The sequence below is a fragment of the Xiphias gladius genome, chromosome 23, assembly GCF_016859285.1.
Source record: "Xiphias gladius isolate SHS-SW01 ecotype Sanya breed wild chromosome 23, ASM1685928v1, whole genome shotgun sequence".
Taxonomy (NCBI): domain Eukaryota; kingdom Metazoa; phylum Chordata; class Actinopteri; order Istiophoriformes; family Xiphiidae; genus Xiphias; species Xiphias gladius.
In genome coordinates, this window is record NC_053422.1 from 8,742,165 (window position 1) to 8,767,804 (window position 25,640).

The 25,640-nt window shown below is 39.9% G+C and overlaps 1 protein-coding gene across 1 annotated transcript in view; it reads left to right on the forward strand.

Moving 5' to 3' along the window:
- The window catches only part of slit3 (slit homolog 3 (Drosophila)), a 248,394-nt gene that overhangs the window by 147,711 nt on the left and 75,043 nt on the right, over positions 1-25,640 (forward strand). The window lies entirely within an intron of this gene.

Sequence of the window (25,640 nt, forward strand, 5' to 3'; positions counted from 1 at the left end):
CAAGACGGTTATTTTGGATATTTTATGTGTTACGAACTTAATTTCACCTTGAAATGCTGCCAATAAGTTTATTTAACCATCCTTCATTCAACCTGTCAGGACTCCCTGTCCAGGTTTTATTTCCTTTTTAGCAAAGTTAGCTTTTCTGATTCGCCAGCCCGACTTTTTTGCTCAGTGCACAGTGGAAGTGATAGGGGGCAGACAGGGGGGGATCGGCAGCATGAGATACAACATATTAGCAATTCATAAGACTCTGACAGCTGAATGTTCGGAAGGATTTACAATTCACTGTAAATGCGCAGCCGTTCCCATTCACAGCAGACAGCATGACAGCACACAGTATATTCAGTGAATGTGACGTTTTAATAAAGGAAGGTGGGTGTGTGTGTGTGTGTGTGCATGCATGCGTGTGTGTGTGTGTGTGTGTGTGTGTGTGTGTGTGTGTGTGTGTGTGTGTGTGTTTCTCTGTGTACTCGTTTTTGTTACCTCTTTGGGACCTTTTCCGGTATAAACACCAACCTTGCCGGGACCGGTTAAGGTTAGAGGTAAGGTGTGAATTGAGGTTAGGTCAAGGTTGGGGTTGGGGTTTGGGTAAGGCGCTGTCCACAATGAATGGAAGTCAGTGCAATGTCCCAACAAGGATAGCTGAGCGAACGTGTGTGCATGTGTTTTGACACACATGAATACACACACATCCACACAAACACAGACATAGACCCATCTGTTTAGTTCTTGGGGTTCATTTCGTGACTGTAGTACAAAGTGGGATGACAGATGTAATAGTGATTAGAGGTCATGCGACTGCAACATCAGGTAGGTGTATTTGTGTGTGCGCACAACTGGGCACAAACATCGTTATACATGACTGTGTATGTGGGTGTGTGTGAGTACAGTCTTGTTCTTCTATCTTTTAGGGCTGGTTTGATTTTTGGTCATGCTGAATATTAGTTGGTTTCATCCTGGCGATTTGCTGCTTTTCTCTGCTCCATATCCTTTTAAATATCTTTTTTATAGACGGTTATCCAGTTAATTGAAAGACTAATCAACTAATACATTCATAATGAAAACAACTGTTTGGTGATGCCTTAGTTAGGGTAACCACTGGGATTAAGCCTGTAGTTGAGATAGAGGTTAGGCTAGGGGCTGGGAAATGTATCAGGTTGTGTGGGTCCTCACAAATATAAAAGTACATGTGTGTGCCTGCATGTGTGTTTCGCTGTGGCTTGATATGCATGCGTCAGCGTGTGTGGGTTTTCCTGTGTTTCTTGTGCATGTGTGTCCATCTATACATCTGTGTGTGTGTGTGTGTGTGTGTGTGTGTGTTTGTGTGTGCGCATGCACGCGGTGCTTGTGCCTCTTATTTGTGTTTGTATGTTTTTAAGTAATCCACAAGCCATAACTGACACACATTTTCAGCCATTACTGGCCAGGAATGACCAGCTAATGCCTGATGAAGCTTTAAAATTATGATCACTCCTAAACATGCCAGTCTGCATAGATGTATGTGGATGTACTTTTCCTATATTTTGGTGTGACTGTGTAAACATTGGTTGGGAATTGCAAGTGTATTACACAAGAGACTGTATGTAGGCTGGCAGTCAAATTGATAGATATGTGCGTGTGTGTGCGCGCGTGTGTGTGTGTGCGCGCGCATATGTGTTTCAGCCATTTGTGTATGTATGAGTCATACTAATTGAAAGTGTGTGCCACTAACGAATCTCCACATTAATTAATCTAGTCATTTTTAATTAGCTGCTGTTTCTTTGTAGACAAGGCTTTATCTGTGCTGCTTAATATGTTTCACAGCAGCAGCATTGACGAGACAAAGCTGAATATTGGGGCGTCAGGCTCATTTTGAAAATGCTAAATGGATTTTAGTTTGTTAGCTTTATTAATCTTGTTGTAATTGTTCTGGAAATAAAGGGGAGTGATGGGATGATTTATTATTATTATCAAATTAGACAACATGTTAAAATTATGAGACATTTAAATATATTTATTAAAAAAAAATTTAAAAAAAATTTGACACATCACAAAATGAGAAATCTTTTGTATGTGTCAATGCAACTAAAAGGCATAATCATTTGTCTTTGTTGGACAACCCAATAGATATTAATAAAGAAATTCCTAATTTTAAAAATAGGAATGAATTGTTAAATTATTGCATTTTCATGTATTTTTGTTTTTCATATTTCACTAACAGAAATCAAAATGCAGCACCTTCTCCATCATTTTGACTACATGGTGTTCTGCAGCACCTTTGAGATATATAGAGCGCTTTCACATGTGTGCCCATCCTAAAGCATCACTGAGCAATGTATGAAATAAAATGTATACCGGTCACGCTGAAGTAAAATGCCTGAAAGTCTTCTCACTGATTCATCAGTGCTTGACAAAAAAGTCATTCCTATTTTCTAAGAAACGAACAGTTTCCGTGAAGTTAGGGGTAAACTGGTTGAATTGCTGTTAATCTTTATGTCTCGGTTTGACAGAAGAGTTTTGCTTCCCAAAGAGGTTTAGGAAGAAAGACGGAAATGACTAAAGACACTTTTACATTCACCATTTCCTTTGATATCCGCTCCCTTTGCTCATATGTCCTTAGATAGTCTCTTTCTCTCGCTTCCTTTTTGCTCTGCTCGCTTTTTCATGGCTGCCTGGATGAAAGTGGAGGATCAGTGTTGTAAAAGCAAGGCAGTGCCAGGCTATGATTTATTTAGACTCGAAAGGACTGCGGTTACTATCCTATCCTCTCTTCTTCTTTTTTTTTTGTGCCAGAATAGGCAAAAGACGAGATTTTCTGGGGGTGGAGGGTGTTCACAAAAAGGAAAAGGGCAGAAGAAGGGATTTGAAGAAAAGAAAGGAAGAGTGTGGTATCGGTGTTGTAAAAGCAGCCAGTTTCCTGGACATCATTTATTTATCTGCAGTTGGACCTGAGGAGAGGGAGGGAGGGAGAAACCAGGCGATACAGAGGAAGAGATGGGAAGGGAAGGAGGGAAATCCAGAAAAAAGGAGCCAGACAGAGGCAGAAGATAAAGAGATATAGGTGGAGAAAAGCAAAAGATAAGCTGCAAGGAGAGAAAGAAGATGTAGAAAGAAAGGAGGAGAGAGACACCAGAGATGTAGACAGACATTCAATGGATAGATACAATACAAATACAAACGAGAGTGGACAAATGAGGCAGACAAAAACTTGCAATTTGTTGCAGGTAGAAAATGAGGCAAGAAGAAAGATGCAGAACACAAAGGTGTAAAAGACATCAGAGAGTGAAAAGGAGATGAAATAGGAGACAAAACAGCAGGAAGAAACACTGATGTGACGTTAGCGGGTAAAAAAAAAAAAAAAGAACAGTGATAGAAAATAGATTGAAAGGATCAGAGGGAAGGGAGCAGGGAGGCATTAATTATTGATGGAACAAATGTCTGACTGACTGACTCAATTTGGCCCTTTGTTGCTTCCAGACCACCAAGGCTGTCAGATAGACTCAGAGCAGAGTTTCTCAAAGTAAGGAGGGAGTCTCCGACTGGGCTGCTGCTGTGTTGATTTTCTGGGTCCTTCGGTTTTATTAGCCTTGCTTGAAATGCAAATATGGGCAAAAAAAAAGCAGAGAGTTTATTTTATTACAGTTGAAAATTAGATTGATTTTTGAATTGCATATCGGTATGTTTTACCCAGAGTTGTTGTGTCTTACCTGAAGTGCTAACAACTTCTGCTCATGTTTTTAATGTTGCAATTAGAGGGAAAAAAAACACATTTCGATAGCAATTTAATTAGAACATTCCTACAGTTAAAATATATTCATAAAATACACTCATGGTAGTATTTAACATTTTTTATCCCTGATTCTAAAACTGATTTGTGTAAACTCAATTTCTCTCAGTGGACAGATAAATAGGCTGAATTTCAAACAGTAATTGCCTTTAATGCATAAATCAACTTAACAGAAAGGCTAAATAGTTGCACTCAATAATTGCCTTCATATTAGTCTTGAAAGGCGAGAATTAATATGTTTTAACACTAACCCCTCAGTCTCAGAGTCACACTCTGGTTCTCTGCATTTAAGCCTGTTGTCATAGTGTAGCTTTGAGATCAACTTCACCTCTGTTGCAGGTCATCTCTTGTCCCTCCTTAATATCCGTCCAGTCATTTTGCACTGGCCTGTGATGAAGATAAAACCCAGTTCTGCCATGGTAAAAAAAAAAATTAAAAAAGGAAATTGACATGCTCTGGTGATTTAAGGTGAGCTTTCATTGCAAGTGTTTGGCTGGGAAGCTGCAAGTCAATTCCCGAAAATAACTCTTTGGCCTGTCCGCAAGGGCTCTTATGCTAACAGAACTTTACCTGCCAGGAGTCACTTTCTTGGCCAAAATGACGACTGTACATTTTTCCCTGAAATACTTTACCCTACCTGCTCTGTAGGATGTCTACATTTTGACAGAAACAGAAAGTTACAGTTTTGTTGAGAACCATAGAAGCAGGCAGACAATGAGAAGCATTTTGGACACAGAAACAAGAGTTTGCCTAATGTCCAGAGGGTGTGCAGTGCAGAGCAGGGATAAAGATTTAGGGCAAGACCAAAGACTTTATATCACAGACGTGTTCAGATGTTACTGTTTGGAAACATAAGCCTGTATTGATTCATTGACGGACAAATGTAGCAGACATTTGGCATTTACCGGTGTGTCAATTTCAAACCACATTGTGTAATTTAAAGCCACACACTGGGTGGGGAACTGAAGAAACATTCTCATGCAGTTTCTCCTCACATCAAGCATCAAAGGTGCCCTTTAGCAGGTTTTCTGCTCTGCTGGGAGATCCATCCATGGCCACTGGATGATTCTGCAGTGCACAATTTCCGTGTATGCCAGCGTTTAGTTCCAACACAGGAGTTGGTTTGCCCTTTATGTAGAGGTGGAAAGACCAGAGTTTGCATTCTGTCACAGACCAAAAATTAAATACAAGAAAAGTACTTGCATGTTATTTATTTTTATTTTTTTTCACTGCCAACAGTTATTTATTCAAACCCTGTCACCTGACAAGAATGTTGCAAAATCGTGGGTTACATTCACTGATGTCTTTTAACATCCATCGCCAGCCTTTTAAGAAATTACGATTGCGATTACACTGTGAATAAGGTTGGGGGAAGAAGGTAAACTTTGGTTAACATATGATCAAGCTAATACAACCACAACATTTTGTCAAGATTAAGTTATGGTTACCATTAGAAAACTGAACACTTGGTTAGCGTTAGGATATGGTTCAGCTTAGGCACCTAAAACACCCAGTCAAAGTCGAGGAAAGACCATTTTTACAATTGTTTTAAAAAAGTGACAACTGGCATTTCGAAGGTGTCCACACTGGTTTGTTGATGGGACACTGAAGTGCCTTTGAAGATCAAAAGACCCTGAAATCTTCTTTCTGTCATCTACATACACCGAGATAGACCCAAACTTGACTCATTATTCTTTCACTTATAATCACAAACAGATTGCAAGCCATGATAGCCTTATCATATTTGTAATTAAACACCTATCAGAATCAATTAGAGCTGCGCAATAATTCTAAACAAGTGATTTTCCTAATGACGATTGTTATTGATGCATGACAGTGAACTTGGAAGGGTTGACATTAAAACAAAAAGATTAATCTTAATTACTTGACAGTCATTTTCATCTCAGTACAAGCTTGCGAAAGCATCAGATTGGTATTGCTAAAGTTCATGAACACATTTTGTCATTTGGAAGTGAATTTGATCTGCCGATTATTGAGTACAACAATTCTGGCAGTCTTCGGTCTCTGTATCCATTGCAAAGGTCAGCCCATGCTCACAGCATCATGTGCTGAAAATATTATAGCTAATAAACATATTTGTTAGAAGGTTTCCCATTAATGCACCACTGAGAAATGTGCTCAGATTAATAAAGACAACAAATGCGAAGACTATTTTCCTCCTGCTATTTCCATTTCATGTTTCGATGGTCAAAGCTATGATGCCATCACAAACACATCTTTCCTTTAATGCATGATTGGGAAGAGTACCATGACTGTTAAACTCAACAACCCTACAGTCGGCTGTCCTCCTAATACTTTGATTCCTTTTTTTGAAAGCCTTTGATGGTCAAAGCTGTATGTGCTCTAACTTGTAAGGCCAATAAACACAGCAGAAGTGGAAATGTAATTATGTGATAAACACAGTCTTTATATTTGGCAGAGGAGCCGCTCGATCCACTTTGTCGGTTTGATTCCCAAGAATTCCTCGTCTCTGCAATCACGTCAGCGCAGATGGTAGGCATTCCTCCTGTAGCGACTAATGACTATGTGTGCCAGTGTGTGTGTGTGTGTGTTTTTACTCAGTGAGAGCTAATTTAATGCTGAGTGCCAGCGTTGAATGCAGGCCAGCCTTCCACCGCTGTGCCCTGAAGTCTTTCCGTATGTTATTGTGTTCATTTGTATCAATGATGAATGTAGAATAGCAGGAAAAAACTGACGTGAATTCCCAAAATATGAATTTCGAATTGGGCTTCCTATACTTTGTCCATGTATCATTTAATTTGCCTTGTTTGATTATGTTATTTTGATTTTTTTTTTTTTTTTTATAACTTTTTGTTGCTGGATTAACTGCAGTAGTATATTCAGTGTTCCATTGTGGTCTAGGGATTTTAGCCACCAACATGCAAGCTAATTCCTGTAACCTTTAGCTTCCAATTATGTCTCCAATCAAACAGCAAGTCAAAGAACGTACTGTAGAGCTTATTTTATCGATTTATTATTCTCTGTTCAGTTGCATTTGTCTGTAGTAGGGCACAGTTTGTAGATTGATTGCATTCACAAGGGCAAACAAATCATTACTAACGCCCTGCAATGTCTCAATCAATAATATATAGTATAATCTATTTGAAAACACTTACCAAATAGCTAACACCTAATTTGAAATTCCACTGTGTTTTAGCAAGTGTGTCTTTGAATGAGTTAATCCAGTTAGCGCATGTGTCTGCCAGGCCACATCAGAATAAATGATGGGTCCCTGTGTGATGATGAATTGTAATTTAGATTTAACATAACTGGACTAACGAGCGCACTAATGACTCCAAAGCTAGTCTGGACAGCTCTCACCCGACGGGCTCACGCTTTGCATCCAAATGAGCTAGTGAAAGGGCACCCATACACTCACGCAAACACACACACACACACACACACACACACAGGAGGAAAAACATGCCCAAGTGTTTTAATAAATGCATACATACACAATCCAAAAAAATGACAAATGGTTCTGGCAGGGAAGCGCACACGTACACAGCCGCACATGCACACAACGCGCAGGCTGGGGTTGTGTCTATGTGTGTGTGTGTGTGTTAACGTGTGGGTGGAGTGTGTACGCCTCTAAGAACTCCATGAGTAGTGGCGAGCAGCGATGTCAGGCTAATGTGAAGCTGATTAATTAATAATTATTCATAGGCCAGTTTTCAACCAGTTGAATTAGATGCGGATTTCGTTCACTTATCTTTTGACTCGAGTTTTTTTTTTTTTTTCTCTGCTGACAACGAAGATTAATGAAAATAGATGATAAGTACTTGATCATTTTCAGATATAAATAGAAATTAATCAGTTTCATTTTTCAAAAGGGTCTCTATCTCAGTCAGAAATTGTAAAGAGAGTGAGTCTTCAGTGAATCGATTATTTTCAGATCTGAAAGCTGTTTATTGGTCAAGGTGATGGTAATATAGTGTATGTTCTACGTTTTTACTATAAAGTCACTGCACCGCGTTGCAGTGTTTAACCATGTTTTTTGGCATATTTTTCTTCTTTTCAAAGCGCAAAGTTGTCTCAGAAAATCCACCACTGTTTCCTACTTTTCCTAGTCTTTGTTGAATGACATGTTCACATATGGAATTGACTTCATGACAGTGTTTGTTAATCACCATTATGGATTTCTGAAGCCACTTATTGCCTTCATGTGTATTGCAGGCTCAATTCATTCAATACCATCAGAAATCTGATCGTTTCCACCCGTTCAGTTCCTGGAAAAGGCAATATGTGTCCATCATCCATTCAGCATCTTTTGAAGTGTCCTTTATCCAGAATGTCAATTCTTTTGCGGTTGCTTACTGGAAGTTTTTTTTTTTTTTAGCTGAATACCAAACGAGGATCATGTCATTAGTTCAACCCTTTTTAAATCTAAATAGATTAAAATACCTTTGGGAATGGAGTGCAGAAACCACAGACATATTCTGCAGATTAATGTCGGGGCTACTTAGAAGCATAGAAACGCAAATGTGCTACAGATGAAAGACTTAGATGAGAGCAAAGTCTTGCTAATAGCATCTTTTGTATGTACAGATAAAGGTGATGGTGTAAAAGAAGATGGAAGACTGTCTGATGTAGCCCTATTTGATTCCCTCCTGTGGGATGCCTGCCTTTCTGCTGATACCACAGAAAAATGACAGGCGAGGAAGAGGGAAGGCTTGAGCTTGAAAGATAGTGAACGTGAATGAGAAGCAGGTCAGATGTCATGGAAATGATGTCCACTGAACTGAAATGAATTTGATTTTTGAGAAACTGATACTGCGACCAGGACAGACAGAAACTCAGGGGGTGACGGAGAGAGACAGATGGAGAAAGGAACAGCAAGATGGTTAGAAAAGTAAGGGAGAAAAGAGAGGACTCTCACTGCCATTACATGACATGCCCACACACACGCACACAAGAACAGTCTGTGGGTCTGAAAGGACTCTGAAGAGCAGTGGAACAGCTGCATATTTTATGATCGCTTTTCTCCATGAAGCACAGCTTTCTGGAAGGGGGTGTACCACCGAGAGAAAAAGGAGAGAGTGACAAAACGACAGAGCGAGAGACAGAGAGGAGGGAAGTGGTGTGTGTGTGTGTGTGCGAATGTGTGTGTAGCTGAGGGGTTTTGACCAACCAGTGACTGTCATAATTCATAAGGGGAGACGGACAAGCTCTACAAGGTGACTTTCACTCAGCCTGTAACTCTCTCTTTCTCAAACACACACACTAAAACATTTCGTTCCTCTCTTCTTCATCTCAACCTTCTTGCCGCTTGTCTTCTAGCTCTTTTTTCTCTCTTTTCACATTTGGTCCCTCTTCTCCAGCAGTTTTCACCTGCATTCTTCTTTGTCCATTCTTTGTCCATGTACCTCTGTTCCTTCTTTTCTCCTCCCTCCTTCCATCTAATCTTCTCCTTCCTTCACATCTCTTCTGCATACCCTTATTCTCTTCCCCCTCGCTCCTCCCCTCTTCGCTTATTCTCGCTATATGCTTTCGTCTGTTTTTAGCGTGACTATGAAATCTGCCGCTGTAGGAATGACAATGACTTAAAACTCTGTGTCAGCCAGTAGGAGTTAGAGAAGCCTCTGACATCATCGATTCAAGTAAGTTCAGTGGTCATTCAACCAAGCACTGAGACCGGAGTAAACTTTTTCAACGCTGTTTTTTATCATTATATCAAGGGAGAAAAACAGCAAGAAAAATTGAATAATTTGTATCATGCTTGTAAGCTGGAGGCAGTCAATTCTATTCCCACCCACTGAGCTGTTGACTCCGTAAACTCTATTTTTTTTTTTTTTGCCAAATGCCAAAGTTTGAAAAGTGAAGTGGGAATGAATGATAGGATTACTCTATAATGATGTTTCCAATTACACTGTTATAAGAAAATGAGCCCATACATGCGCAAAGAATGCCACATACTGCCAAATGAAATTGCTTACACTTGGTCAGCAGTGCACGCTATATGAGAATGATGAAAAAGCTAATCTAATATTTTAATGCCACATTTAGATGAAAAAGAGGATTTTCTTTCACAGGGATAAACTATCGTAACATCAAATTAAGATAGAAATAATAGTTAGATAATTAGATGAAATATTTTTAAGTCTCAAAACGCCCTCTCTTGTATGTTATATCAATCAATCTTCGTTTTTAGCTCCTAAAAAATCAATAATCTTTAGTGGTGACCTCATCACGCACCAGGCGGACTGCATAAAATGTCATAAAATGTGTAAGAGGGGGAGTACTGGATATAAAATGTCAGCACATAACACTGTCTAAGACAGATATGACCCTTCCATCAACCCTTCCATCAAATAAAACCACCCAGATCTCCCTAAATTATAGCCTATTTTATACCTTTGCCTTTTCCCATGATCCCTCAGTGTACGATGTACAAACCCAGTTTCCATTTTGTAAACACTATCATCGAGTCATAACCCTCAGCCTTCAGAGGGCTCGCCATGTGTGTTTACAAACGTGTTTTTTTGCAGGTATTTATCCCGTATCTGATATGAAATGTGAAATATTTACACGCTGCATCTATAAAGGTAAGAAAATAAAAAGCACATTGTTTAAGTCTAAAATTAGGTGCCATGTGACAAATGAGGGGATGTTCCCTCACCTGTCTTTCACCCTGTCCAATATCTGCATTAGGTTCATATAAAAAGACCAAACCAGACTTATGAAAACATAGTGTAGATTGTCAGGGTTTTTCTGAATCCGTGAAAACAAACCTTTCGTAGTTTCCAAATCAATGCAAAGCCCATGTCGTACCTTCAGCTCAATTTCAGTATCTCAGTCATTCAGTTCTTAAACCACAGGTATCAGAGTTTTAACAAATAAATTCATGGGCAGACTCAGTTTCCCTACACCGCAGCTGCTTACTGGTGCATTAAAGATTATAAAAACATCAAAATGAACTAACAAGCATGACGATCTGGGTCCAAATGAAAGATATATATCCTGTTGAGTATTTGTTGTCTTCTGTTATAGTGAAGAAATACAAAAGAAAAGACAGAGAGTTGCCGGTTTGCCCTAATAGTAATTTAAGTATGGCGAAATAACCTGGGTTTTGTGTGTGTTTGTGAGAGAGAGAGAGAGAGAGTGTGTTTCTTTGTGTCGGTGTGTATGCACAACTTTTGCCTTTAGTGTAATTTGAACTCACAGACTCACAATATGGCCAAATAGGGTAGTTGTTTGTGGGACTTCACCAGTGCGACTGTCAAAATTAAATAAAAGAGTTAGAGGGTTGAGAAAACTGTGTGTGTGTGGGTGTGTGTGTGTGTGTGTGTGTGTGTGCGCTTGCCCTACATGTCAGAAATATCCCCAGTGCAGTAGGTATGTGTCCAGTCTCAGCCGCCCCCAGTAACGATTGCATTTCTGCGGCCGTGTCCTGCCTCCAGATCTGTTTTGTGTCCCAGACACGTGGGCGCTGGGTCGAAGCCCCTGAAACAAACCTTTCTGGAACCTAAAGTTTAGTAACACAAAAGCTGTGTGTGTATGTGCGTGTGTGGGTGTGTGTGTTTCTGTATGTACACTATTTCCATACCATAGAGGTTTCTGAGAAACCGAATTCACTTTAAGTGGATGCATGTTTTTAAGTATCTTTGTCAATACTTGTCCATGTTTGTGGAAGTCAGTATGTTTGACCACATCTTCTTGTATGCGTGTATGGACATATCTTCAGTGGGGTCCACAAGTCTGAGACCACTTTCCCATTATGGGATATCTGTCAGTGCGTTTGTGCACGAAGGACTCAGAAGAGAACAGAGCAGTGCAGCTTTCTGCTGTTCAGTGATTTTGGTTTGGCTGGCCTTTTGGCTTCTGTTTGAGTCAGCGGGCTCAGCATAGCCGTCCCACCCTGGCAACAACCAAGCACCCTGGCAAAAACGGATGGCCTGACCTGAAAGAGGGGGAGAGAAAGAAAAGGATGAGGCAGTGTGGCAAAGAGAGAGAAAAAGAAAGTGAGACAGAAGACCAAATGGAGAGTCAAACAGAGAACATCTGAGAGAGGGTCAGTCACAAGGACAGAAATAAAATTTTAGAAACTGCAGTATAAAAATTGCTGGAAGGCTCAGTGAGGAAAGAGGGAGGGAGAACAAAGAGAGAAGGAAAATATGCATGCGGAGGGGGGCTGAGATAAATGGGTAAGGTAACTACTGTCTTCATAATCATGCCAGTGGTTTTAGACATATTTGTTTGGGATTTAGAGAAAGTAGTCTTGGTGAAAGCAGGGTGGGGAGATAAGGAAAAGAGAAACAGAAGCAGGGCCTGAAAAAGAGATAAAGAGGAACTGTGACAGTTGATTGATTCCACTGGAATAATGATGATAATGGAATAATAGTGCATTTAATGAAACGCTTCAGATTTTGCCGGTTTGGAGAGAGACACAGAGGAAGGGTCAGAGGGGTTGGAGGAGGTAAAAAGATGGTAAAACGAGGGAGAGAAAAGATGTGAAGGGAAAGGAGGTCGAGATGATAAAGAAGGAAGAAACAGTCGTGCAGAGTGAGAGAGGAAGGGGAGAAAGTAAAGAGAGAGAGTGAAGGAGGGATGTAAGGGTAGAGGCAGAGTGATATATTAGATAGAGGAGGACGGGAGGAGTGACAGAGATAGGACCAGCTTTGAGAATCACAGCCAAAGAGATCCTAAACTGAACTGACAATATTACAAATGTAGTATTTAGTTACACATTATGTGTTCCTTCTAAAAAATGTAATCCTATTGGCTGATTTTACAGAACTGAAAGCTAAAATATTTTGTACAGTTTCATTCTTTCTTCTCTGCAAACTACTACTAACTGAAGCCTACTTTGGGCTCCATTAATTCCGTGTCTGTCAGAAAGTCCTGTGCATGTAACGTGCAAATCAATGAACAAGACGGCATTGTGACATTGTTGGATTTAAAGGATTTTTTCATCAATGTGATGAACTACTTTGATTTTTTTGGTTATTTAATTAACTGGATAAGTCAAAAACAAACTTTTAAAAATTATATTTAAAAAATGAGCCTTTCTTGAAATGTTAATGCACAGTTACTTTTTATTTCATGGACTTAAATAGTAGAAAACAAAATTAACAGTAATTGTGGCATTTGCAAAAGTTTGGGCTCCCTACTAAGTCCGTACTCCTTGCAGGTCACTTGTGGTGATGGGGGGTGTAAACAACAACTAAATTGTTGTTTGAGAACTCCCTGGGTACGTAGTACGGACGTAGTCCCCACGGCTAACAGTTAAATGTCATCCCAAACCTTTTGACTCACGGAAGTCCCCTCCGATTCCACACAAGGGCCGCTAGCGCGTCCATCTTATTGTCCAGCGATCTCACATTGTCTGTGATGATAGAAGGGAGATACGGTTTATATCTCCTCTTCTCCATCGGCTCTGTTGTCTGGACTTGGCTCTCTTACCTCGTCTCTTTGCTCCTCCTCTGCATCCTCTGTGTGTCCTCCTCCTGATTTCTGCGGGGATGCCGTTGTTCTGGACACCATGCCGGCCGCCTTAAGCGGTCCCATGTGTTAAAAAAAAAAAAAAAAAATGCGACCTTGGAGCTGCTGTGCAATGGCAGCATATTTCTTCTTCTTTAATAAAGAGCACAACATAGAAGACAGAAAAGGGGTATCAACAAAAGTTCAACCCAGACCATGCTACAGGGGATGGGGGTTCTTACAAACCTAAACAGCCATGCAGATAACACATTAAGTCAGTAGCAGACAGTTCTCACAGAGGGAGAAGGCGGGTAACTGAGATTATGCAGAGGTGGGAACGGCGTCAGATATCGGAAGAGCTCGGTGGCAGCAGTCTGACCCACGCGCAATTCATCACATCCCACAGGGCGGCAGGACAGGGAAGTGGAGGAGAGATGGTGATGAGACAGAGAAAAGCGATTTAAGGTGGAACTCAAGCAGAGCTAAAAGACAATTGAGAGAAGATAAGTGGACGGCAAATGAAAGGAGGAGAGTCAAGGCAGAGAGGCAATCTGCAATCTAATTTATTCTTGTTTAAGGTGTAACGGTCTCATCTGTAGACTTTTATGTACATCTTTCTTTTTTGTCTGTCTTCTTCCCTCACATATTTTTAGGTTTTAACACTTTCTTTCTTTCTTTCCTTCTTTCTTGTGCCTCCGTGTCTCGTTTGCAGAGTTTCATTTCAGAAACCCATGAAGCATTTGTATTCAGTCAAAAAACACGGGTGACAGATTATAAAATATCAAAAAGCACAAACCTGGCATTGGTGTTCCTATACACACTAACACACGTGTCCTTTTTTGTGCATCCGTCTCTCTCTCTCTCTCTCTCTCTCTCTCGTAAATGCCCATACATATACGAGGCATTCAACCGCCATCCAAACCAGGAGGCTGTATGCCTCCCTGTTTACTTAGTGTCAGTTAGACTGATTAAAAATCAACCTCGTCAGAATGCGGGGCATTTTAGGGGCAGCTTTTGCAACTTTACTCCACATTCAGGCTTTCATTTACACCCCACTTCAAAGAGCCTCAATGTTTCACTGATATACGTTTGTATTTCAAGGTTGAATCTGTAATAACTCTTCGCCAAGAGCTTGGCACATCCCTGGCCAAAAGTTCTTCCTTTGTCCTTCAAGCAATCTTAAAAGCTTGCAGCGCTCAGCACCAACTGGTCCCAGTGAGGAACAGTGCAAACATCCATTATTCAGCTAATTGAAGCACCGATACAGAAACCTTTACTTGCCTCCATTTGTGCATCCTTATTTTGAGCAGAAAAATAAGATACATGATTTCAAAATGTCAAGGTCTCACTCATAAAATTTTGTGTTTCAGTGCATCACCTGAAAAGTGGCAAGTTCTACGCTCACTTCGTCAAATATATGATTTTAGACTTAAAATGAGGCAGAGTTCAAGATTTGGTCAGAAATTACCTTAACTACTGATTATCTCAATCTCCTCGTGCTTTTTTGGTTTAGATTGTAAACAGTTGAGCTTTCCCAGGGTGGTTTCCAATGGCAACCCTCTGGAAATGTCAATTTTCTCAGAGATGAGAGGAGTAAATTGTGCAACTTTGGTTGTTCAAATACTTGAGTTTATTAAACTAGCCCAATCACACGCACCCACATACACACATATATGTATGCAACAACACAGACACACAGAGGAGCACAAGCACAAAACGTGCGCGTGCGCACTCACACACACACACACACACACACATACTTGACACATTCAAAACACAAACAAAACAAACTCACCCATACACGAATTCACACCAGGCTGGCAGTGTAAAGCAGTAAAGCAGGCATTAAACCCCGTGGGAAAGTTCAAATATGAGACAATTCAACCGCTAAAGGCCCTTAACTCTTCTACCTAAAGACCCTTAAAGCCTGTTTGCAGACCTCATAGACCTTTAGAGCTCAGTGTTAAAGTCAACAGAGTCAAAAATCACTTCAAGTTGCAGGCTGAAATCTCCTGATCAAAAGAGACACACTGAATGAAGCACAGGAGCATTCATTCGCATAGTCTTTCTCTCTCTTTCTGTGTCTCATAGCCTCACCGACCTCCCACGTACGCACACCAACACACACACACATACACACACACACATACAAAGGGATACAGACACTTGTAAAGACACTCAAGCTTACATTCACACAGAGTTACATCCTTGAAAACCCATTGCTTGTCCTCGCCTTGTCCTCCGAACATACCCGCTAGCGCACACACACACACACACACACACACACACACAAATGAACAAAGGAGTGTATTCGTACACACAGTCACCTACACACTCCAGCAGACACACACACACCTGCGTATATTGAAGCGTAGCATCGGGCTGCAACTCTTGGATGACTGATTACTTCAAGGATCGGTGAGTCTCACTGTCTGACTCAGCGAGACAGAATACAGCTTTCCAGCCCCCAACGTATACACAGAAGCATGCATATAACCACACAGACATATGTACTTATCTCTAAATCTTTTATAGAAAGATATCTCCCATCTCCCATGTCTCTAGTGGTGAAGGAGTGAATAGAAAGAGTGAAGAGGGTAAATGATCGTGCGACCTATTTGACTAAAAGAGTGACAGGCATTTTGGGGACTCTCCTAGTTGCTCTCTCTCTTTTGTGAAAGAGTGAATGTTAGGTATGAAGGGCTTAAGTACGAACGATTGAAGGGACGAAGTGTCTGTGCGTTTCCTTTTGCCTCCTCTCCTAAAGCTGTAATGAGGCCTTGGGGAAGATGCTGAGGGCTCTTCACACAACTCAAAAAGTCTTTTAGGCCTTTCGATATCTGGCCCCTTTTCAGCATCTGTGTGGGAAGGCTCTCAGAGGAAGAAATTCCTGTTAGAACTATGTTGGCATTAGGGTGAATTATAAAATAGTAATAATCTGTAAATAAATGCAAATAAAAATACGCCCCCTTCGTACTGCTGATTAAAATTCACAGCAGTCATTCAACTTAAAGCCAGTTTCTGAAAGCTCTTACGTTTTACATTGTGCAACAAATGAAATGTTTTATATATATAAAACTACCACCATGGTTTAGTACTAAAAAAAGGGTTGCGTGCGTTAAGATGTAGTTCGTGCGTTAAGATGTATTTCTTCTTATTGCCTGTTGATTGTGAGTCCAAGAAAACACCCACTGTGAAGTGAATGAGAAGCTGAAACGAATTCTTTTAAAATAAAAAAAAGTTATCCCAGTTTTACACAGGAGTTTTGGCTCTTAAATGAATAGTCTGAGGTTTTGGGAAATAAATATATCCACTTTCTTGCAGGGAGTTAAATGAGGAGATTGGTATCCCTCTTGCATCCGGTTAGCTTAGTTTAGCACAACGACTAAAAATAGCTAGCCCTGTCCGAAGATAACAAAATCTAGCATCTCTAAAGCTCAGCTTTAAGATAAGTAACACGTATCTTGTTTGTTTAATCCACATAAAACCTCAAGTCTAAAAGTGACGTGTTGTGGTGTTAGGGTGGCCAGATTATTTCTGGGCCAGGCACAATAACCTCCTGCAGTATCAGCTGGGTACCTGACAACCTCACAGTGATGAAAAGACTCCAGGAACTTACTGCACCTGGCCACGAATTAGTGGTATCCCACTGTTTCCAATGTTCGTGCTAAGCTAAGCTCCAGCTTCATATTTACCATACAGCCATGGGAGTGGTATCAATCTCCTCATCTGACTCTCAGCAGTAAAGCAAAATCAACTCTTTAAATTACGGTTTGATTCAGACAATACTGAGAGTAGCGCGTTTGCTTGATTGAGGTATATCTGCTATGGCACTATGGTAGCTACAGTGAGGAAGCTCCTCCCATGTCAAGTCCACCTTTGCCCAAGCGGTCTGGCCTCAGTAATTGCCAAGACTGCAGCAATGACAAAACCCAAGTGCAACTTGCCAAACATCCCTTCGGAAAACTGACATCACAGACAACATGTTAACATTTTTTCTGCAGTCTATAGTTTTTACGCCACTTATTTAACTGACAAGTAGTTTTGGTAAGTGATTAAGATTACCACAGCCTTATAAGAATTATAACCAGATGCTTGGAGAAGAAATACCCTGAGGTTCCTGAGGTTTCAGTTTGTGCCATTTCACAATTACATTTTGTTCTTTTGAGTGAGTAACAAAATATTGCACGCAATATACATGCTTTTGCAGCTTAATCAGCTCCAGCTGCACGTTAGAGCTTATGTAAAATAGACTAAGAATAGAATTTAAACTCAAGGATCATCCCAGTCCTTTGATGAATTTAAACCTGTTTACACCCACACTCCTGCAAAATCAGTGTTTACACTGGCTTCCCAGTGTACATTAATACATGCTTTGAATGACAATAAGCATTTCTCTCTGATACAATTTATACCTGCTTTAACCTCCTCGCCCCATTTGCTGTCCACCCCATTTTATTTTCTGCCAAATGCAACATTTTGCATTAAATCTTTCCAATCAATATTTTTTCAGTCACAGCAATGGAATTCCAATTTGAGTCCTGAAAGGATTCAATTTAGAAACAGGCATGTTAGGAATTGATTTAACTTTAAATCATTATTAACAACATAACCTTTCCTTTGCATTTTATCTTAGGCATTGATCTTGAATGGCGTTCCAATCGGTTTTACACATGATGTATTGAATGCAGGAGATTAGCTGGAGGTGATTCACATTTTTAACAGTATGCAACCAGTACAAAGTAAAAGCACTAAATTCACATTTAAGTGAATGTTATATTTCTATCATTTTTCACCTTTTTTTCCCCCTATCCAATCCTACATAAGTTAGCAATTTCACACCACAACCCCCAGAGAAGGGCTATGAACTCATTTTGCAGCTGTTCACGAGTTGATTTTACATTGTTATGAAGGCAGAGAATTAGAAGGAGAGTTTTTTAAAGAACAAGTTACTTGTTCAACTTTAAAGCATAAAATGTCTTTTTGATACATTGCACTGTAATGGTCTACTGAGGCAGCTTTTGGTGGAAAAATTTAGCCAAGTATCTCTGCCTTTGCTATGATGAAAGGAAAAATAGAGAAGCTCTTGTGCACACTCCAGTTGAGAAAGAAAATGTGTTCTTTTTATTTTTTCTGCAAGCTACCAGCAACAATGGGTACCTGCAATTAAAATTTTGATGTAACTATGTGAGTGATCTTTCAAGGCCCAGTCAAACCAGAAAGGGGCACAGTGAAGATCACCTGTACATACTTGCAGGGCCACCTACAGGGCTAGTTGGTGAGCTATTGTAGTGAGCTAACAATTAATTTGCTAGTTATCCAGTAAGGTGAAACCCCTAGTCAATCGCAATAGCTCCATTGGCATTTTGGTGTCAGGATTTTACATCACCTCATTCAATAAAGAGAAAAAAAATCATGCTAGAGGCACTTTGAGTTCACACACTTTATTCAAACAATGTATTTGCATACATGTATTTCGATTAATTTATACTCAAACAAGTTACTAAGCCCTCTCGTGGCTGTAGTAATTATGATAGGAGCAAAGGAGGATGTCAGGTCTAGTTGCTATATGAAGACAAAGTCCATGTCAGGAGGAGGTCGGGGTAGATGGATGGTATCATAAAAATGTTGGACTCCATTATGAGAGGCCAAGGTTTGTTTCCCATTTCAAACCGAAAGTCAACGTTGTTTCTTTCAGCCGTGACCGTTCTATAACCTTAACCATGTGTTTATTATTATAACCATGGCGTTGAAGGTCCCCTGGCCTTAACAAAGACTTTATTTTGACCCAAACCACAGTCGTTCCCCTAAACTTAAGCAAGTTGTTTTTGTGCCCAAACCTAACCAAAACCTTTACTATAGCACTTTCACATCATAAATGGATTAGTTATTTATATCTATTTTTCAAAAGTGATTTTTAGCAGTTTATATGTGTCTGCTGCTGCTGGTAGGGTGCTAATTCAGGACACAGTCCTACAGGGTGTATAAGAGGGTAGGGGCAAACAAATGATATGGTAGTTTAGATTGGAGGACCATGATAAAAGCGGATGGTGCAAAGGTCAGCACTGTCAAGACGGTGCTCTGTTGGTCATCAGCTCAAATTTGCGTGTCAGGTTGAGCTTGACGCAAAACATTCACATAGCTGTTTCTGGCCCTTGCAGGTAAATCCACCGATAGTGGTCTTTCCATCGAAATAAACTGATTTTGTTGCAAAATGAGTTATTCGGTCAATTATAATTAATTAAGAAGTATTTTTAATGCTGATGCGACTGGGCCGTAATCTCAATTATCTGGCCAGCCGCCAGTTTTCTAACCAATTAGGTTGTTAATTGCATTCACCTGGCATTCCGGATCGCGAGTCGCCGAAGATGAGCCACTGAGACCAATGAAAACACTCGGCAAATCTACCCTCCTTGCACTGACTTATATGTTAGAGAAACGGATGCAAACAGTTTGCTCGCAGAGCAGCTCCTAGGTTAAACTGAGACAAATTGTCACAGTGACACTAATGGCAGATAACAATTTGTGTTTCTGGAATCTTTGTTTTGTCACGTCAAAGACTGCTGTATAATGTTTGTAATTGTTAGAGTCAGTTTGATAAATCGTAGCAACAACGCAGTTGTAAGTAGGCTCTTAAAATTGCTTTGTTGTGCTTTCAGTTTGTGGTTTCATTCCCGCAATGGAGTATTGATTTGAGATTTCAGAGTAGGTGCCAGCACACCAGAGGGTTTTTACCCCGGAGTTTCATCTCAAAGAGACATCAGTGCTAGGAAAATATTCTAATACACCAAGATGACTGCAGAAAAATTGAATAATGAATGCTCACCATTTTTGTTTTCAGCAAGTTTTCAGTGTTTAAATTATTATTTTTTTTAAATGCACACACTAGAGAAGAGTCATTTATACACTGAGAAAGATATTTAGATTTCTACTGAAAAGGCATACCAGTAACTTTGAAGGTCAGTCCGATACACTGGCGCACAAACCTTTTGCAGTGTGAGTATAATCATAAATTTTATGTACAAAAAAGTAGTAAACACCAAAATGACCATTCGATACTATTACATAAAGGTACATTTTATGATTTGTTTTACGTTGTGTTAGTGATTCAGTCATCAATACTCTCCTTTCACTCTGTTCCTTTTTTCACAGACCATAACCAATGTTAGTGATCACGAGAGAGAATAATTGTATAGAATGTGAAGTCAATACTGGTTGTAATCACAGTCATAAAGTTACACAAGTTGTTGTGTAGTGTTTTAGTGGCTGTAGTAATTCAGATATTCTGTCAGTGTATTAATCGGTCTGATAAGGCTGATTGAACATGATAGAGACTAATAGAAAATTAGTTTTATTACACACACACACACACACACACACACACACACACACACACACACACACACTTAGACACACAAAATGGCAGCTCAAACTTTGTGGAGCTGCACACAAATAGATATAATTTAAAACTGAACAGAACTCAACAACAACCAGACAAACATAAATGCATATGCACACGTAGAGATACCTGTCCTTTTTGAAGATTCAAATATAAAATATCTTCATGTTTTAAATGTTTCCTAAATCAGCAGAAGCTTATATTTACATTTATCTTACTGCAGTGGACTTCTGGAGGAAGAACAGCTGGTAACGGACATTTTAATGAAAACTGTGGCTTAAAAGTTAGCCTCTTAAACCACAAAGCCACCCTGTGTAGTTTTATTTTCAGTATGACAGAAAACACACAACAGTCAGAAAAGCTTTGGGGTAAAAATAAAGTTACGATCTTGAGGTCGCAGGGCAATGGTAACCATGTAGAATATTGCTTTTATAAAATCATCACCCGTTAGATATTAACCTTGTACAATGATACTGAGGACGGTCAGTGTTTTTTACATTAGCGACACCTGCTAAAAGACTTTTTTTGCTTGCATGTAGCAAGTGTGTGAACAGGGAAAAGCACATGGAATTGGGTATTTGCTTTGGGCTTTAGTCACATCAAAATTACATTAAGTTCTGCAGATGCAACTTTCTAAACTTAATTCACAGCTTTCATCTAATCACAATTTGCCTGTCTTTCACAAATCGAAGAAAGGTGGACACTAGTTCTCTCTTGTTCTTCCTCTTAATAAACTCACAAAAACTTTGCTTTAGCTGAATGGTGATTTCTGGTTTCTGCAGACAATAACAATATCTCCCTGGATTTATTTTCTGTGTGTAAGTCACCTGTTCTTTGTTTTTCTCCCCAGGCTTAAATATAGTAATGCTGTCAAATACTTATAGGTAACATCATAGTCAAAAGCTGTTTTGGAGTATTTATTTATTATTTAAGGTTTTTTTCATGCCTGACTTAATACCCAGGATCTTAAAAGTAGAGCAGATTGTTGGACCTCTGCAAATAGTCAGTTATAGTTAAGTAAGTGTGTGTGTGTGTGTGTGTGTGTGTGTGTGTGTGTGTGTGTGTGTGTGTGTGTGTGTGTGTGTGTGCGCGCGCTTGGCGTGTGTGTGTGCGTGCATGCGTGTGTGTGAGGGAGGAAAGATTGACGAGTAAGGCTTTGACCTCAGTGTGTAGGCTGTAGCAAAGACACATGATAACATCACTCTCACAGACACACACACACACACACACACACACACACACACACACACACACACAAGCATGCACAGACACAAACGATAACATCTCCCTGGTGGGTTGCCTCTAAAGAGTCTCCTCCATCACTGACTGCAGAGGCCCTTTTTACTGCAACAGAAACACTACTGCATTGCATGCAGACACACGCAAGCATGTTTTGTACATGCTGACTCACGAATAAATACTTAATAGTAGCACACACATATACAGGCATTTATATATACACACAAACACATTCAGGGAGCATGGATCTGTCCTTCAATACCACTGCAGCAGTTACTGCAGCCTATCTCAAATTAAAAAGAATAATAGAGCTGAATAGGCATTTTGTAATAGAAACATGTGTCGCAAACACTGATGGACCATCCTTGAGCTCTCTTTTACTGTAATTGCAAAAACAAAATGTGATTTTTTTTTTTTCCCCCCAGACAGGCTAATCTGTATGAAATTTTGTTGATACAAAAATCACTACTTTTAACAAGATTAAAGGCATAGAAGGCCTGATTTCTTTAGAGCTACCTGGGAGGAAAGAAACTGGATTGCATCCAGTAATGTGTATGTAGACATCTGTGTGTCTCTGACCAGCATATTTAACTTAACTGTGTGACTCCACACCCTGTCAGGATATGAAGCAGCCTTAACTATAACATCAGTTCTCGAGCAGAGCAGTGAAAGGCCAGCTAAAAGAACAAATCTCTCTAACTCCAAGCATAACGTCACTTAGGAAACAGCTGCAACACAGGATGCTAATACACAGTACACAAAGTATTTTCCTAACCGTATAACATCAGTTGTGAAGCATTTGTAAATGGTACCATGACTACGAAGCCAATGTTCTGGTTTGCGCTGTGTGATTTTGTGGTCAAAGTACAGTATGGTGTGTTGGGATCGGTCAGGGCTGCAGGATTCTGAAGTTTAGACTGACATAAGGTGGAGTGCAGAACCAGTGGAAAGTCCCCATCCGGACCAATCGGATATTTAACACTTGAATGAAATGTAGAAATTCACAGGTGTACTGTAATCGGACCATTTCCCCTGCAGCATATGTCAGTCAGTGCCAAGCTCTTGGTCAAGCTCTTCCGTCAGTTTTATAATACACCTAGAATTTTAACGTGAGACGTTTCATTCCATCAATATGCTTTTTTGGGGACAAATGCTCAGCGCACTTCAGGTAGTGTTAAAGTTGGTTAAAGTTTAGTCAGTAATTGCACAAATTGAAGGCTAATTATGACACTTGGTAAGGTGAGTTGACTTTTACTAACTGGATCCTCCATATTTTAGCAATATTAAATGGAGTTCCTGCTACAACACTTTCTGTCCTTGCCAAAATGCACATTTTTTTTTTTTATGACCACTTCAAATCTAAGACTATCTACGATCAAGAGTGCAGCCACGGCCAGAGGCGTGTAAAATAAGCTGGGAAAAGACAGCCACGATATGAAACATAGTTGTGGACTTCTACATTATGTTTTTAGTGTTTATTTTGGCTTAAGTCAGTTCAGTCACTACTTTATTAAGGCAGAGAGATGTGGAGGGGGGGGGGGGGGGGTTGAACGGTGTGAGTGGGAGAAAAACTGACAGAGAAATTGCAGAGGGAAATTATTGTTATTCCACAATTAAATTATATATACTGGGTGGAATCACCCCTGACAGGGCGGACCATAGCAGCAGTCCTGGTGTGTGTGTGTATGTGAGAGTGAGTGTGAAACTTTATCCGTCTACCAAGGCCATCGAGGCTATACTGGCAGGGAGGAGAATGTAAAAAGGGAATCGGAAGGAGAGAGAATTAAAGAGAAAGAAAAGTAGTAACATCAACAGAGTGAAGCAAAAGCAGTCTATTTTAAGGCTGAGTGGGTGTTAGTGAAAACACGGCAAAGCCCCAGTAATGAGCCTGTTTTGAACACTTGTGACGACAGTATTTAAAGCAAACCATCCTTGACTTTTGTGGGTGAAATATGACTATGGTCACACTGTATGTTTAGGCACAAACACATTGCAGATGCTGTAAAGATCCTTTCATCTTGAATTTGGGCCATTATTCAAGGAGGAACGCGGACCTTGTCCTTGTCTGGAAGCATTAAAAACACGTTGTCAAATGTGAAAAATGAATGGGTTTCACACATAAAAAATTACTGCTCAATCTTTATTCTTCCTGAAACAATGACTCTTTGAATACACAAGGTTTCGGATGATATGTAAAGTAAACTAGCCTTATTTTTTCTCCAGTGAAATTAATGATCCATGAAACTTGGGCAAAAACAAAGCAAAGTTGCCCTGGCTCTTGTTGAAGTTGGCTCACACAAGCAACCAATAAAACCCTGGATTTCTAATGTAACGTTGATTTCTCATGAACTCATTTTCAATCTTGACTATTTCCTGTAAAAATCTGAATTCAAGCCATTTGAACAGTCGCACAAGTTGTAATGAGGGGTTATTATTTTTGGTGTATATTATATTTCTCCCCAAATCAACTGGGAAATGCGTAAGTTTATTCTGATTAACAAACAAAATCAGCAATGCAAAGATATGGATGAAAATTGATTTGCAGCTCCGAGTTTATCCGTGTACTAGCACATGATCCGTAGTTCATTCGTGTTATCTCTCGGTTTTCACTAACACAAGAGTTTTCTAACACAAAAACTGCATGCGAACAATGTTTGATCTCTAAATTTTGCTAGAGGAACTTGTTTACCATAAACTACGGTGGTCAGTGTCCTCTTGAATCAGGAAAACTGTGGTTGGTGGTTTAAACTAAACTGCTCCTTTTTTTAAACATCCAGGATTTTATGGTGAAAATCAGTAAAAACCAAAGAGACTCAGCCCTTTATAGCCCACAATACCTCAAAAGATAATAACTCAAGGATTTGCTCTGTTCTTCACATATTTATTATGAACCTACACTGGAATATGAGTTGTATGTCTTTGTCCTGTCTTGTGTTTTGCTGTAGTGTAATTGTATGTGCACGTGTGCACTGTGTAAGTCACGAGGGACCTGCTTGTGTTCTGATACATTTTGTTTTGTATATGCGGCTTTAGCAGCTTGCACTAGTCTGTCATTGCAATCTGATCCCCCTGTGGATTGCTTTGATGGAATAGCGGTCTTTTCTACATTTTTTTTTTTCCTCTGTCTCCATTTCTGTGCTTGACAACCACAGAGAATCAATAGGTGTTGTGTTTCTTCAATACACTGAGTGGTATTGCTTTTGTGTGTGTGTGTGTGTGTGTGTGTGTGTGTGTGTGTGTGTGTGTGTGTGTGTGTGTGTGTGTGTGTGTGTGTGTGTGTGTGTGTTTTATTTGTAATGACCGTCAACCTTGTTTTTCATTCCACTTCAGGTCGATGCTACATATGAGACGGTGTATAGTTTATGATAGAGCTAATAGTCAGAGACAGCAGTGACCCGCTTATGGGTTAGAAATGGAAGAAGCACAGATCAAGGGTGTGTGTGCGTTCATATGTATGTGTGTATTAATAAATAATGAGTTAAAACTGCACTTGATGACTTGGCACATTTGGGGGCACCCTGAGAAGAAGGTCAGAATTTGCAAATGCAAAGTGATGCAGTTTTGATGATGTTTGAAATAGCATCAGCAATGTTTATGTAATTTCACTTCAAGTCAGGTCCACTTTGTTTATATAACCCAGAATTCTAAATTTGTTCTAGTGGGCTTTACAATCTCTAAATCATACAAAACCCTCTGTTCTTGCACCTTCAGTTCACATAAGGCCAAACTTCACTCGAACAGTAAAAAAGGAGGGACGTTAGGAAAAGCAACAAAGGCCCAATCTCCCTTCCA